Source organism: Pongo abelii, chromosome 10 (assembly GCF_028885655.2).
Source record: "Pongo abelii isolate AG06213 chromosome 10, NHGRI_mPonAbe1-v2.0_pri, whole genome shotgun sequence".
NCBI classification, from domain to species: Eukaryota; Metazoa; Chordata; class Mammalia; order Primates; family Hominidae; genus Pongo; species Pongo abelii.
The window spans coordinates 113707372-113722886 of NC_071995.2; the positions used below are offsets into that span (position 1 = coordinate 113707372).

Here is a 15515-nt window from a genome sequence, read left to right on the forward strand (position 1 = left end):
GAAAGCAAATATGGTCTTGCTAAACTTCTGGTACAGGAATTCTGAACCCAGGAGAGCCAAGAGTTATGCCTAAGAGGCAGTTTTCATGGAGGCACCAGGGGGAATACAAAAGAGGGATACTCTCCAAAGTGGAAGTGAGGGCACTGCCCTTGTCTATGTGCCTGTTTGGTGATGAGTTCTCTGTAGTTAATACTTATGTGCTGGGATAAATATTTTAATATTTTCCTTCCATTGTCATGGAAGAGGGAGGGAGCAAGAGAATTGGAAGAAGAGAAGGGGCTGGGAGAGGTGAGAGAGAAATGATGGACCCAAAAAAAGAAAAATGTTAATGTAGATTTATAGAACCCTCAAAATAGTTTCAACATCCTTTCTGGCCTGGCTGTCTTGTTACCTTCAGGTGGCTGCCAATATCTGTGAAGAACTCCGGGCTCCTGGCTTTACAGGGTCAAAATACAGAGCATATGTATTGCTTAGAGCAGAGCCAGGGGACTATGTTCCTTGGGTTTTGCGTTCTAGGACATCAGCAGCAATTTTAGAAGCGTTGCTATTTCAACTGGGTTGGTATTCCACACGAGTTTTTAAATGGAGACAGGCAAGCCCAAATACCCTTTGCAGAGGCTGCTCTCCCGCAGAAAAGCTGTGAGGTCGGCAACAATTGTTTCTGCTGTTTGGAATGAAACCAGTTAAAGCCGTTTTCAATTCACCATGGAGAGATTCTGCAGGAAAGCTATGTTTTGTTGTAAGGGACATTAGCTCTTACAAAAATCTTTGTCTTGCTTTTTTTTTTTTTTTTTTTTTTTGCTTTGTCTTGTTTTGTCTTGCTCTCCAATCTCCAAGCATGTGAGCTGAAACAAATGAATAAGTAAAACATCTATTTAATGAGGATTCAAGCTATGTAGCCCCAGAGGAAGGAAGTGGGACTTTTAAAATAAAGAACGTCATCTATCCTCTGCCACAGACCGGAACGTTGTGGTGTCTCAGCACCAGCCCAAGCACTTTGGAGAGCTTATTGAATCCCATCCTGAACAGCAAGAGGTAGGTATGTTATTTTCCATTTATAGAGGCTGAAACTGAGGTTCCGATGGCTGAAGTGACTTGCCCAATTTGCACAACTTGTAGGTGCTGCAACTGAGATTCAAATCCATGCAGTCCCAACTCTCAAGCCCTGTAATCAAGCAGGGACACTCTCCTTTCCTTAGCTGTGACATGTTACTCTCATTCAGTAACTTATTCCTTCAACAAAATATTATTGAGCACCTACTAGGTGCCAGGTGCAGTCTTGGGCATTATTGATTTAACAGTTCTGCGTTTCATTGCTCCATTTTACAACCCTGGCTTTTTTTTCTCCTCTTCATTCATAACATTTATTTTTTTATTTTTTGAGTCAAGGTCTTGCTCTGTCACCAGGCTGGAGTGCAGTGGTGCCATCATGGCTCACGGCAGCCTTGACCTCCTGGGCTCAAGCAACCCTTCCACCTCATTTTTCGTAGAGACGAGGTCTCACTATGTTGTCTAGGATGGTCTTGAACTTCCAGCCTCAAGTGATCCTTCTGCCTTGGCCTCCCAAAGTGCTGGGATGACAGGTGCCTCCTCTCCATTCAAAAAACACTCTGCAAAGCTCAGTTGGCAATGAATCCCTCTTTGCCTTCCTCTGTGGGAGCAGTTACCCACTGGACTTTGCTTATGTGTTAACTTGCCTATCCTCTCCATCAAAAGGTGAACTCCAGGAGGATAAGAGGCTGCATCAGGAACAGCTAGTGTTTTGTTTCCCCAGTGCTGGCTTTTGGCTTTGTCTTGTCTTTCTCTCCAAGCATTGAGCTGAAACAAGTAAATAAGTAAAACTTCAACTTCATGAAGATTCATGCTATATAGCCCCATAGGAAGGAACTGGGACTTTAAAAATAAAGGACATCATCTATCCTCTGCCATAGATGGGACTGTTTCTTCTAGAAACATCTTTATCCACTTTCTTTTGGAAACTGCTTCTCTTCTAACAGTGGAGCTTCCACGAGAACGTCCAATCACAGCATTCCACCTCTGACCACAGTGATTGGTCCAAGCCTGAACATGTGACTCAGTCTTGACCAATCAAATTGCTTCCTTAGGATTTTTCCAAGGGCCTTGGTGGAGAAGAGTGTTGTCCTTGCTGTTGTTTGTGTAGGTGTAGCTTCCATTCTGGCTTCCTGGTGGCGTCCAGCCTGAGGGAATTAAAGGAACCCAAAAGGAGAAGTGGGGATGACAGAAACAAGAGACAGGGACTGGCTGGGTCTGAGACTTGGTTATAGGCATCCCCAAGGCCAGTTTCACCTCTGCCCCTTCTGTGGCTTGACAGAAGAGTTGCTATTCCTCCCCATCTCTGTATTTGATTAGTTTTAGTTAGAATTGTCTTTGTGTCGCTTACACACAGAGAATCCTTACTAGCACATTCTAGGTAACCATGATGACAAATGCATGAGAAAAGCTGGAGTAGAGTGCTAAAGCCATTTACATCAGCAAATGTGAGGTATCAGGGCATAGACGTGGGAGGGGAGAGGGTGGTGGTGGTCCCGCTGCTGGTAGCACTGTTAGGGGGTTGGATATCACCATAGTTAAGAGTCTGTGCTTTCTGTTGGTGGGACTGTAAACTAGTTCGACCATTATGGAAGACAGTGTGGCGATTCCTCAAGGATCTAGAACTAGAAATATCATTTGACCCAGCCATCCCATTACTGGGTATATACCCAAGGGATTATAAATCATGCTGCTATAAAGACACATGCACACGTATGTTTATTGCGGCACTATTCACAATAGCAAAGACTTGGAACCAACCCAAATGTCCATCAATGATAGACTGGATTAAGAAAATGTGGCACATATACACCATGCAATACTATGCAGCCATGAAAAAGGATGAGTTCATGTCCGTTGTAGGGACACGGATGAAGCTGGAAACCATCATTCTGAGCAAACTATCGCAAGGACAGAAAACTAAACACCGCATGTTCTCACTCATAGGTGGGAATTGAACAATGAGAACACTTGGACACAGGCTGGGGAACATCACACACCGGGGCCTGTCATGGGGTGGGGGGGAGTGGGGAGGGATAGCATTAGGAGATATACCTAATGTAAATGATGAGTTAATGGGTGCAGCACACCAACATAGCACATGTATACATATGTAACAAACCTAAACCTGCACGTTGTGTACATGTACCCTAGAACTTAAAGTATAATAATAATAATAAAGAGTCTGTGCTTTGAGAGACTAACAGTCTTAGGTTCAAATCCCAGTTTTTGTCCAAGACTAATTGTATAATAATAGGCAAGTCACTTAACCTAAGCCCCTTATTTTCTTTTTGTTTGTTTGTGTTTTGAGATGGAGTCTCACTCTGTTGCCTAGGTTGGAGTGCGGTGGCACGATCTCAGCTCACTGCAACCTCTGCCTCCTGGGTTCAAACGATCCTCCTGCCTCAGCCTCGCAAGTAGTGGGGATTATAGGCGTCCGCCACCATGCCTGGCTAATTTTTGTATTTTTAGTAGAGATGGGGTTTCGCCATGTTGGCCAGGCTGGTCTCAAACTCCTGACCTCAGGTGATCTGCCCGTCTCGCCCTCCCAAAGCGCTGGGATTACAGGAGTGAGCCACCACGCCCAGCCTCTGAGCCCCTTATTGGTATTACTGAGAGAAACAGGAAGGGCACTGCAGGATGGTGTGTTAATGGACCAAAATTCCTGGAGCTACAAAGTGTTTAGAAAGGCCCCCGCATTGTTCTTTGTCACTTGTCACCTGTCATTTCATGTATTTCCAGCAACATTAATTGAAAGTATTTCCCATTTGTGAGGCATCTGGGACACAGCATTTAGTCGAATAGCCGTCGTCCCTGCTCCTTTTGAGCTCACGCTCTAGTGGGCAGATATATAAATAAGCCACTACAAAATGGTCCTAAGAGAGGAGATGTTCGGGGTGCTGTGGATGCATTTGTGGGTGCAGGAATCTCATCCAGAACTGAGAGTTAAGGAAGGCTTCCTAGGGAAAGTGATCTAGAAGTTGAGACATGAATAGTGAGTAGAAATAGGGCAGACAGAAGGGAAGAGGTGCTCCTGGTAGGAAATCCAGCATAGGCAAAGACTTAGAAGTGAGAGTGAGGAGGGCTCCTTTTAGGAAACTGACAATCAATTGAGCCTGGCTAGAATAGAAGGCAGGAATAATCAGAGCTGGGTCTGGACAGGCCAGTGGAGCAGATTACGCTCGGTCTGGGATTTTGTGTCCAGAGATCAGGACTTCATCTTTAGGGGCATGGGTACCTTTGAAGAATTTACACAAGACCCACTCCAGGGCTTCTGTAGAAGTTGAAGCAGAGAAGGAATCAGACTCGAATTCTGGATCAAACACAGAAAACCCTTGTAAATCTCAACTTCCCATTTTACAGATGGAAAAACTGAGTTCCCAAGAAGAAAACTGGCTTGCCCAGTGCTACAGAGCTGGTGAACAAGGAGGCTGGAATCAGAGCCTGGGTCTTCAGATCTCAAACTAGCATTTTGCTTTTTTCTGTCCCTGGAGTTCCCCCACTCTCAGCCCCTACCTGGGCCAAATCCAGCCCCTGGCAGCTCCTCTGAACTCGGGAAGAGCTCTGATTCCTCACGTACACACAGCCACGCTGTCTCAGGAAGCTCGCAATAAATTTTTTTTTTCAGGCAACGCCTTGCTCCCATCCCTGCAAAACAATGTATTTATTATTACTAAGTCTTTTCCATCTTTGAGGAGAAAATGCGTACCACATGACTCCCCAAAGCCGAGTGGTCCCGGTTTACAAATACAGTACGTTAATAGCTTTGTAAACATTTATTCAGGATGACAGCTGAGGGAAACATGTGGCATTAATTAGAGGGCTCAGCAACACGGCCTATTAAGAGGAAGGTTAAATCTGAATTAGTTGGCTTTGCTGAGACAAGAGGCACTGGGGAGCAAAACTCCACTCTAATACGTTCTGACTCTGTTGACGTGGGGTGTGCTGGGGTGCACGGGGGTCTCTGCTCTTAGGGAGGAAGGCCGTGTCTTGGCAAGATGGCTGCTGAGCCACTGGGCTGCAAAATTGTCAGGGCTGGCTTCCCCAGAGGACTCTTCCCTGAGTCCTTCAAGCCACGGGACTCCCTAAGCTTGCAGTCCATCCTGGGCAGCAAGAGAACAGGTCTAGCAGAATCAGCTCTCGAGGCCTGACGGGTTGTGGGGGGAACAGCTGTCTGCGCTGGGAGTTGCTGCTCCCTCTGGTTTGCAGTTCCTCCTCTCTGGGCTTCCCTAGCTTCCTGGGTTTCCCTATCACATGCTGAGCAGTTTGCATTGTCTCTGCCTCTGGGTACCCCTGAGTGTCCCCAGTTGATGTGGGAGCCAGCCACGGAGGAAAACAGATTCTCTGTTTCCAACATTCAATAAGGCGTAGCTTACAGTAGATGCCTTTAGGACTATGTCTTCTTGGCCTCACGTTCATGAAGGGTCTCAAATTGAGACGTTTGAGGTTATCTCCAAATAGTCACACATCCACACACAGAAATGTCCCAAAAGCAGGGAAAAGAGGTGACATTTGTCACAATACTCCAAATGTATGTTCCATACTGGGAGTATATCCCATATAGAGAGTTATACATAAACATCCTTTGATTTTTTTTCATAAATCTTTTAATTATCTCTCTTTTTTTTTTTTTTTTTTTTTGAGATGGAGTCTTACTCTATTGCCCAGGCTGGAGTGCAGTGGCACAGTCTCAGCTCACAGCAACCTCTGCTTCCTGGATTCAAGCAATTCTCCTGCCTCAGCCTCCCAAGTAGCTGGGATTAGAGGCGCCTGCCACCATGTCGGCTAATTATTGTATTTTTAGTAGAGACAGGGTTTCGCCATGTTGGCCAGGCTGGTCTCGAACTCCTGGCCTCACGTACACACAGCCATACTGTCTCAGGAAGTTTCCAATAAATTTTGGCCTGCCTCGGCCTCCCAAAGTGCTGGGATTACAGGTGTGAGCCCCCACACTCGCTGTACCCTGGTTTTTATGTCTCATTTTGACCTTTCTTCATCTGTGAATATTCCCAGGAGCCTCTAAATACAGAAGGGACTGTCTTAACTTCTGAGAACCTGGCCGGTGGTCTGGGAATATATGTTGAATGGATGCATGAAAGAATGAGTGACCCTGGGAAGCCATGTGCCTTCTTTGGGGCTCAGTTTTATCATCTGTATAATGGAATGATGAGCAGGGAAGGAGGGCTGGCCAGGTGGGGGCTGAGGATGCAGTGGCCTGCAGCACAGTGCAGAGCTCTGGCTCCCACTCTTCCAGCTCTGCCTGTAGGATGCTCTGATCCCGCTGTCCTAGTGTCACTCTCTTTGTTCCTCTCCTCTGGACCTTCTGATTGAGCCACCCTCCTGTCTTCTCATTGCTCAGATCAAACCCTCACTTGGCATCTGATGTGGATGGGATGATCCAGAAACAGATGCGAGCTTCCTTCCTTTTGGCACTATCTTTAAACACCCGCTTTCCCCCCTTCTCTTCTCCACTCACTATGCAGGCAACAGAAGCTCAAAGACACTTTCTCATTTAGTGGTTTTCAAACATTTTTGTTTTCCTTCAAACAAACAAAATTGTAATGCAATATCTAAAATAGACAATATAGGGCATGAAGTGTGTGTGTGGGGTGTGAAGTAGGGGTAGGAGGCCTTTCCCCTCCCTCTCTGGAATCCTCTAGGATGTTGCAGAAGCTTTTGCAAAGCCTTGATCTAACTCATTGAATGGATGGAGGGCCTGCCACCCAGCAGGGACAGTGCCTTGCCTAGTTGGGAAGGGCTGGGGCTAGAAGCTGGTTCTTCCCACTCTACCTTGTTCAAGAGTCCAGAAGTTTGAAAGAGCCTCAGTAGTAACTCTGGCAGCAAAGAATTACTACTCATTGGACCGGAGGTAGGAGTATAGGGGTTATGAGAGAATGGCCAGGAGTCAGACCCCCTGGGTTCCAATCCTGGCCTTCCTACTTAGGAATTGCGTGACTGAGCAAGTTGCCTTGCCTCTCTGTGCCTCAGTTTCCTTATTGCCAAAAAGGGGACTATAATAGCTACTTTACTGGGTTGTGGTGAGGGTCAAATGAGATGGGACACATATATTTAGCACTAGAGCCTGATACACAGAAAGGGCATTGTTTTCAAGGTGTTCAACTTATTATCTCATGTTCAACTCATCTCTTTTTTTACTAATATTTTACATGATATATAATTAAATTACATGACATTTATGAATACAACTGGCATCAATAGGCTTGGGAACAAAGACAAGTAACTGCTGGTGATCATATAGCTCAGCTGGTGGGGCTTGGTTTGAATGAGATTCCACGGAGGAGTCTTCCAGCTCAAGTATTTCTGGGGGTGTTAGTAACTATCGACATATAGTTGATCCTTGAACAATGCAGGGAGTTGGGGTCCTCCCTCAACCCACCCCTCTTGCACAGTTAAAAATTTGCATATAACTTTTGCCCCCTCCCCCAAAACTTAACTGCTAACAGCCTACTATTGACTGGAAGCCTTACTAATGGCAGAGTCAATGAACTTGTCTTTTAAAAATATTATCTCTATATACAATATACTGTATAATATATGTATTATATGCTATATTATATATGTATTATATACTATATTCTTACAATAATATAAAATTATATTATTTATTCTTACCGTAAAGAAGGGTAGAGAAAGGAAAATGTTATTAAGAAAACTATAAGGAAGAGAAAATGTATTTATGATTCATTAAGTGGAAGTGAATCATCGTATAGGTCTTCATTCTCATGGTCTTTGAGTAGGCTGAGGAGGAAGAGGAGGAAGGATTGGTCTTGCTATCTCAGGGGTGGCAGAGGCAGAAGAAAATACGAGCAGCCTTGTGCAGTTCAAACCCATGTTGTTCAACGGTCAACTGTAATCCATGGAGGGAAATCTGGTGAGTAGGTCAAGAGGAGGTTGGTTAAGAGAATGTCAATAATATTGTAACCCCAGTTTTACAGAAGAGGAAACAAAGACACAGAGAGGGGTGGTAACTTGTTCAAGCTCACATAATCAGTTGGCTATGGACCTGAGGGGCCCTGCACCCCATGTACTCCTCTTGAGAATTCACAAGGCACATCAACACATCAAAGGCCCTGCGGTGTCCTACAGGAAAGGATCCTGTTTGATTTTGCCAATTTGAGCTTTGTCTAACTTATTTAATTATGGCTTCCTATAACATCCTCTTTCCCCTTTAAAAACATATAAAACCAGCCAGGTGTGGTGACTCATGCCTGCAATCCCAGCACTTTAGGAGGCTAAGGCAGGAGGATCACTTGAGGCCAGGAGTTTGAGACCAGCCTGGGCAACATGGCGAAAACCTGTGTCTACTAAAAGTACAACAATAAATAAGCCTGGTGTGGTGGCGTGCGACTGTAGTCCCAGCTACTCAGGAGGCTGAGGTGTGAGAATCGCTTGAACCCAGGAGGCGGAGGTTGCAGTGAGCTGAGATCCGGCCACTACACTCCAGCCTGGGCGACAGGGTGAGACTGTATCTCAAAAAAAAAAAAAAAAAAAAAAGGTGTGTGTATACATATATATGTATATGTGTATATATATGTGTGTGTATATATATATATATATACACAACCTCCTATTATACAGATACTACAAGTCCATGGAGACCACCTGGTAAAAACATGGACTTTCATGCTTCTCACACTGTGATATGCACATGACTCTCCTGGAGATCTTGTTAAAATGCAAATTCTGGGCTGGGCACAGTGGCTGATGCCTGTAATCATAGCACTTTGAAAGACTGAAGTGGGAAGATTGCTTGAGCCCAGGAGTTCAAGACCAGCCTTGGCAACAAAGTGAGAGCCCGTCTCTAATATTATTATTATTTTTTAAAGCAAATTCTGCCTTAAGTAGATATGGTATTATCATTATTTTTTAAAGCAAATTCTGCCTTAAGTAGATACACGGTGGAGCTGGTGAGCCTGCATTTGTCAAAAGCTCCCAGGGGATGCCAATGTGGTGCTGATCCATCCTGTGAGTAGCAACAGTCTCCATTTGCACGGTCCAATAGAAATATGTGAGCCATAGATGCAGTTTTAAACTTTCTAGTAGCCACATTTTTAAAAAAGGTAAAAAGAAACACTTGATATTCATTTTAACATATTTTGTTTCACCCAATGGAAAAATATTATTTCAACATGTGACTAATATGAAAGTATAAAACCAGGATAAAAATATAAAATATATAGATAAAAATGTAAAAACGATACTATATATTCTCTATTAATGTACTAAGGCTTGAAAATCCAGTATGTAGTTTATACTTACAGTATATTTTAATCCGAACCAGCCACATTTCAAGTATTCAGCAGCCGTGGCCGGTGGCTACGCTACTGGATCACACAGCTCTAGAACACAGGCTGTGGTCTACGACTGCCTAGCTTACATGTCTGGCTCTGCCACTTGTTTGTTGTGAAATGTGGTCAGTTACTTAACTTCACAGTTTCTTCATCTGTAAAAGGAGACTAACATCAAGGTCACGGCACCTGGCCAGATCATCCTTCCTATAGCTGTCAGGTTCTTCAAATCCGAGACACAACATACAGCACAGCTCTTAAGAAAGATGGTGCTGGGCATGGTGGCTTACGGCTGTAATCCCAGCACTCGGGGAGGCTGAGGCAGGTGGATCACCTGATGTCAGGAGTTCGAGACCAGCCTGACCAACATGGGGAAACCCCGTCTCTACTAAAAGTACAAAATTAGCTGGGCGTGGTGGTGCACACCTGTAATCTCAGCTACTTGGGAGGCTGAGGCAGAAGAATTGTTTGAACCCGGGAGGTGGAGGTTGCAGTGAGCGGAGATCATGCCATTGCACTCCAGCCTGGGCAACAAGAGTGAAGCTCCTTCTCCAGAAAAAAGAAAAAAAAAGAATAAAAGAAAAAAAGCCGGGCGCGGTGGCTTACGCCTGTAATCCCAGCACTTTGGGAGGCCAAAGTGGGCAGATCACGAAGTCAGGAGATTGAGACCATCATGGCTAACACAATGAAAACCCATCTCTACTAAAAATACCAAAAATTCGCCATGCATGGTGGCAGGCGCCCGTTGTCCCAGCTACTTGGGAGGTTGAGGCAGGAGAATGGCGTGAACCCGGGAGGCGGAGCTTGCAGTGAGCCGAGATCGCGCCAGTGCACTCCAGCCTGGGCGACAGAGGGAGACTCCATCTCAAAAAAAAAAAAAAAAAAAAAGAAAGAAGAAAGAAAGATGAATACATCAAAGCTTCTGACATATTTTTTTTTTGACAAATTTTACTGCACATGCAGGCCCTCCTTTGGTCTAGGTAAAGAGAGACCCACCTGTATTCTTCTCTCTGGGTTCTTCACTGTCTGAGCCATGGGTGACATTTTGCTTGTTTCCTTTTTTTTTTTTTTTTTTTTTTTAGACAACGGGGTCTCACTCTGTCACCCAGGCTGGAGTGCGGTGGCGTGATCATAAATCACTGCTGCCTTGAGCTCCTGGGTTCAAAGGATCTTCCTGCCTCAGCCTCCCAAGTAGCTAGGGCTACAAGCATGTGCCACAATGTCTGGCTAATTTCTTTTTTCTTTTTTGTAGAGACAGGGGTCTCACCATGTTGCCTAGACTGGTCTCAAATTTCCGGGCTCAAGCGATGATCCCACCTTGGTCTCCCAAAGTGCTGGGATTACAGGCAGGAGCCACCGCTCCTGGCCGGGTGCATAATTTTTTAATGGTTGACTGGCTGCGTGGAGAGGGAAGCAAGGACTGGGACCTGGGAAGGGAGGAGTTGGATAAACAGGCAGCCTGGCCTCTTCCGGGCCAAAAGTTTGTTGCAGGTGCATTGAATAACAAAGGCCTAAGTTCTGTTCTGGGACGGCTGTGCCTGGTCTTTCAGGTATAGATAATAAACATTAGGTAAATGCATGGGCAGATTGAGCCAATGGAAACACAGCCAACAGAACCTCAGAAAAATAACTGAGACGAATGGGCCTCAGGGTCTGAAGGGCTCCTTTTATGAACCTGCCTGAGGATGCAGCTTTTTGTGTGACGTTTCCTTTTCTCTTTTCTTTTTTTCTCCTTCCTTTCATTTTCTCTTCTCCTTTTTCTAAGGCAGAAAGGAGAAGCTTGCTTTTATTTAGTCCGAGTGCTTAGGCATTTCTATCAGCCCCAGCTGTGTGTATTTCACGTCCCTGAGACTGTGTCCTTCCTACCCCAACTTCTCCCAAGCATCTCATGGGCCCGAGGGTGAAGTCTTAAGACTTAAAAGACCCATCCCTACCCCAAAGAAATCAGGATGCTTCTCCAAGCTTTGCTTCCCTTTTATGCCAGATCTCTGAGGTCTCCCAGTCTCCAGATTCAACGGGAATATCAGAGCAGTGCTGGGCTGGGAAGTCTGGGGTGCTGCTTGTGTCTCCTCCTGGAGCTGGAATGGGCACATCCCACCCAGCACACACTCCTGTCTGCTGGGCCTGAGGCAGAGATGGAGCCGGGACCTTCAACACCCGTTTCAAAAGGGGAAGGAAGAGCCTTGCCTCAGGACAGCCCACTGGGTTGGTGAAATGGCAGGAGAGAGTTTTCCTTCCATTTTGTCTGCCCACGTTTGGCTTTTCTAATCATGTCCCTGGCAAGTGTAGTTTTTTGTTTGTTTGTTTGTTTGTTTTTGTTTTTGAGATGGAGTCTTGCTCTGTCGCCCAGGCTGGAATGCAGTGGCACGATCTTGTCTCACTGCAAACTTTGCCTCCTGGGTTCAAGTGGTTCTCCTGCTTCAGCCTCCCGAGTAGCTGGGATTACAGGTGTGTGCCACCATGCCCAGCTAATTTTTGTATTTTTAATAGAGATGGGGTTTCATCATGTTGGCCAGGCTGGTCTTGAACTCCTGACCTCAGGTGATCCACCCACCTCGGTCTCCCAAAGTGCTGGGATTACAGGCGTGGGCCACCGCGACCGACCAGCAAGTGTAGTTTTTCATGTATCAGCTTTCTGCATTCCCAACTCCCTCGTGCTGAAAAGAAAGGAGCATGATTAGGGAGATGTTTGAAACACAGGCTTATAGGAGAGAAGACACACATTCACAGAACACTGAGCAGACACCAGAAATCCTGATTCCAGTTCCAATGCTGCTGCTGACCACAATGTGACGAGAGGGCAAAGCTTACACTCTACTCCAGGCCTCAGTTTCCTCATCTTCAAACTGGGAACAGTAGTATTTCTCCTACGTGGAAAGATGTGAGAGTACGTCAACAACTGAGCTGCACCGTTATTAGTATTATGAAACCCCATGGATTTGTAGATGGGGCCTGTCTCATCTTCACTTGTTCTTCCCTCTGTAATTTGAAAACTTTGAGCTTTTTCTTGAAGGAGAAAGACAAAAGGAATAACTGTGGAAAGGGGCTTTGGTTAAAAGATGGCAGGAACGTGTGAAGTGCTGTAAACAGTCATAGCTCAGGCCAGGTTCATGGCCGAGTTCATAGCTGGATTCATGGCCACATTCTGAAGTTGGCCTGAAACCCTGTGCTTTAAAAAAAGAAATCGTTATCAGAGCTGCCAAACCAATATTAAAACCAGTGGCTTATGAAAGGGGTTGGCAGTCAGCACCAGGAATCTTTTTGCACCTCTTAATTTTGCAGAGAGAAAGGGGAGCATCTCATCTGGGGCAGTTCTTTCAGTAACACCAACACTAGAAATGGAAAAGATTGTTTCCCTGTCAGCTGGTCTCATTTCTTGAAGTCTAAGTGGTTCACTTTAGAAATGTCCCAAGAAGCAGGGAGGGCCAGCAGAGGAAGTTTCTCAACTTCTAGGCAGAAAAAGATGCTCATGTGATGCAGTGAAGTAAGGTGATGTTTTATGAACAGAAATGCAACGATGCTCAGGAAACCGATCCTGGATGCCTCTGCTTTTATTTTTTTCTCTGTCTTTTATTTTATTTATTTATTTATTTATTTATTTATTTTTTGAGCTAGAGTCTTGCTTTGTCACCCAGGCTGGAGTGCAATGGTGCAACCTCATCTCACTGCAACCTCTGCCTCCTGGGTTCAAGCTATTCTCATGCCTCAGCCTCCCGAATAGCTGGGATTACAGCCATGTGCCACCACACCCAGCTAATTTTTTCTATGTTTAGCAGTGACGGGGTTTCACTGTGTTGGCCAAGCTTGTCTTGAACTCCTGGTCTCAAGTGATCCACCCAACTCAGCCTCCCGAAGTGTTGGAATTACAGGCATGAGCCACCGTGCCCAGCCCTCTCTCTCTTTTAAGAAAACATTTTACTTGTGTCAGTGAGGGCAACCCAGCACCCTTGAACTTTACTGATGTGAGGCCACATTGATAAATCTTTCTGGAGAGGCAAGTTCCCTAAAAATGTGCAAACCATTTTCCCCAGAAATTCCACTTTAGGATGTTAATTCTGAGGATGTAATTGGAGAAGAGCATGGAGATGTGAAGACAAAGATGATCACTGTGGTGTTGCTGATGGCAGGAAAAACTGGAAATGACCTTGATGTCAACAATAGGCGATTGGTTAAGAAATGAAGCTATGTTCAGGCACTAGAAAGCTAAGTGGCAGTTAAGAATAATTTCTTTCTTTCTTCCTTCTCTTCTTCCCCTCTTCCTTTTCTCCCTTCCTTCCTTTCTTCATCCCTTTCTTCTTTTCTTCCTCCATCCCTCTCTCATTCTTCCTTCCTTCTTTCTTCCCTCTATCCTTCCTTTCTCTTTCTGTCCCCCTGTTTCCCTCCCTCCCTCCCTTCCTTATTTCCTTCCTTCCTTCCTTCCTCCCTCCCTCTCTCCCTCCTTCCCTCCCTCCTTCCCTCCCTCCATCCTTCCTTCTCTTCCCTCCATCCCTCCTTCTCTTCCCTTCTTCTTTCCTTCCTTCTTTCCTTTCTGTTTCCGCTCTCCTTTCCTTCTTCCTTCCTTTCTTCCTTCATTCCTTTCTTCTACAAATTTGTTGAGTGTCTATGTCCCAGACACTGTATATTTAAGTGTACTGACTGAGAAAGATGTTTATAATATTTTCAGTAATATATAATAAAATAAAATAAATTTAAAAGCCAGTTTCATGGATGTATTATATTATCCTACTCTTGTAAATGCATATTTGTATATTTATATAATTGGATATGAAATAAAAATGTTTGAAAGGACATGCACCCAAATATCATTGATCAGTCTTCTCCAGGTGTTGGGATTACAGGTGACCATGCACTCTTCAATTTTTTACTTGATCTGCATTGTCTAAGTCGTCTATGGTAAGGTTCTTGTGTAATTGAAAGTCATGAGGCCCTACATCCTTTGGCCCTGAGCTGCTCATTCCTATCTTTGTCTCTTATCTTTGTCTCCTATCCACCTGGCCTACACCACCCTAACCACACAGCTTCTCTGTTCTTTGAACATGTCGGACTTGTTTCTACCTCATAGCTTCCGCGTGTGCTATTCCCTCTACCAGGAACACTCTTACCCCAGGTCTTTGCTGGCCCTTTCTGATCATTCATGTTTCAACTCAATATCCCCTTAGAGAAGACCTCTATGCCCATTTAATGGAAATTAGCATGGCTTCCTGCACATTTTAATCACACTTCCTCATTTTATTTTCTTCACACTGCTTATGACTCTGAAATTCTCTTGATTTTTCCCTAACTTGTACATTTGTATCTTCTCTACTTGCATGTCAGCTCTATGTGCACAGGGACCTCATGTTCTTGGCTTCTGGAACAGAACCTGGCACATAACAAGAAATCAATAAATATTTGCTGAATGAACAAATTCTGAGAAATAAATATTTAAAAAGAGGATTTTTTAAAGCCCTCCTTTTCTTGCTTGCCAGAGAGATGCAGGGAGTTGGTGGTCTTCAGCTGGAAGGCTCTCTTCACTCTGCCAGTGTACCGTTTCTGACCTAGCACATGACCCTAGTGGGCCCATATCACTGAGCATGCAGTACTCAGGGTCACGCTGGAGTCAGCACCTACCCAGTTGGAGGGATGCTTCTAAATCTTCATTCATAGATTCTACCCCAAAGCACAGGGAGCAGCTTAGGAGTCACAGACACCAGAGATCTAATTTTTGCTCAGTTGCTGATTTGTTGTGTGACGTTTGTCAGGTTATTTAACCTCCCTGGGCTGCAGTTTTCCTAGGCATGTAGTACAGGGGAAAGTCTATCTATTTCCAAATTTACAAGGATGGTGGAGCATCAGTAAGCTAATACCATCCCCCGTGTGCCCTTTCTGCATCTGTCTTGTTGCTTCTTGGGCATCATTATCCCCATTTTATTTCATTTTATTATTTTATTTTATTTGTTTTTTGAGACGGAGTCTGGCTCTGTCGCCCAGGCTGGAGTGCAATGGCGCGATCTCAGCTCACTGCAACCTCCGCCTCCCAGGTTCAAGCAATTCTCCTGCCTCAGCCTCCTGAGTAGCTGGGATTACAGGCATGCACCACCATGCCCGGCTAATTTTTGTATTTTTAGTAGGGACGGGGTTTCACTATGTTTTCCAGGCTGGTCTTGAACTCCTGAC

At 45.0% G+C, this 15515-nt stretch overlaps 1 long non-coding RNA gene across 1 annotated transcript; it reads right to left on the reverse strand.

The window, feature by feature from the left end:
* Window positions 1-4087: 4087 nt before the first annotated feature.
* Window positions 4088-12016, reverse strand: LOC129049231 (uncharacterized). Its single transcript, XR_008512150.2, has 3 exons — window positions 11914-12016; window positions 7684-7939; window positions 4088-4698 (listed from the first exon to the last, which is right to left on the reverse strand). It is a non-coding gene; the product is annotated as an uncharacterized LOC129049231 (long non-coding RNA).
* Between the last annotated feature and the right edge of the window lie 3499 nt (window positions 12017-15515).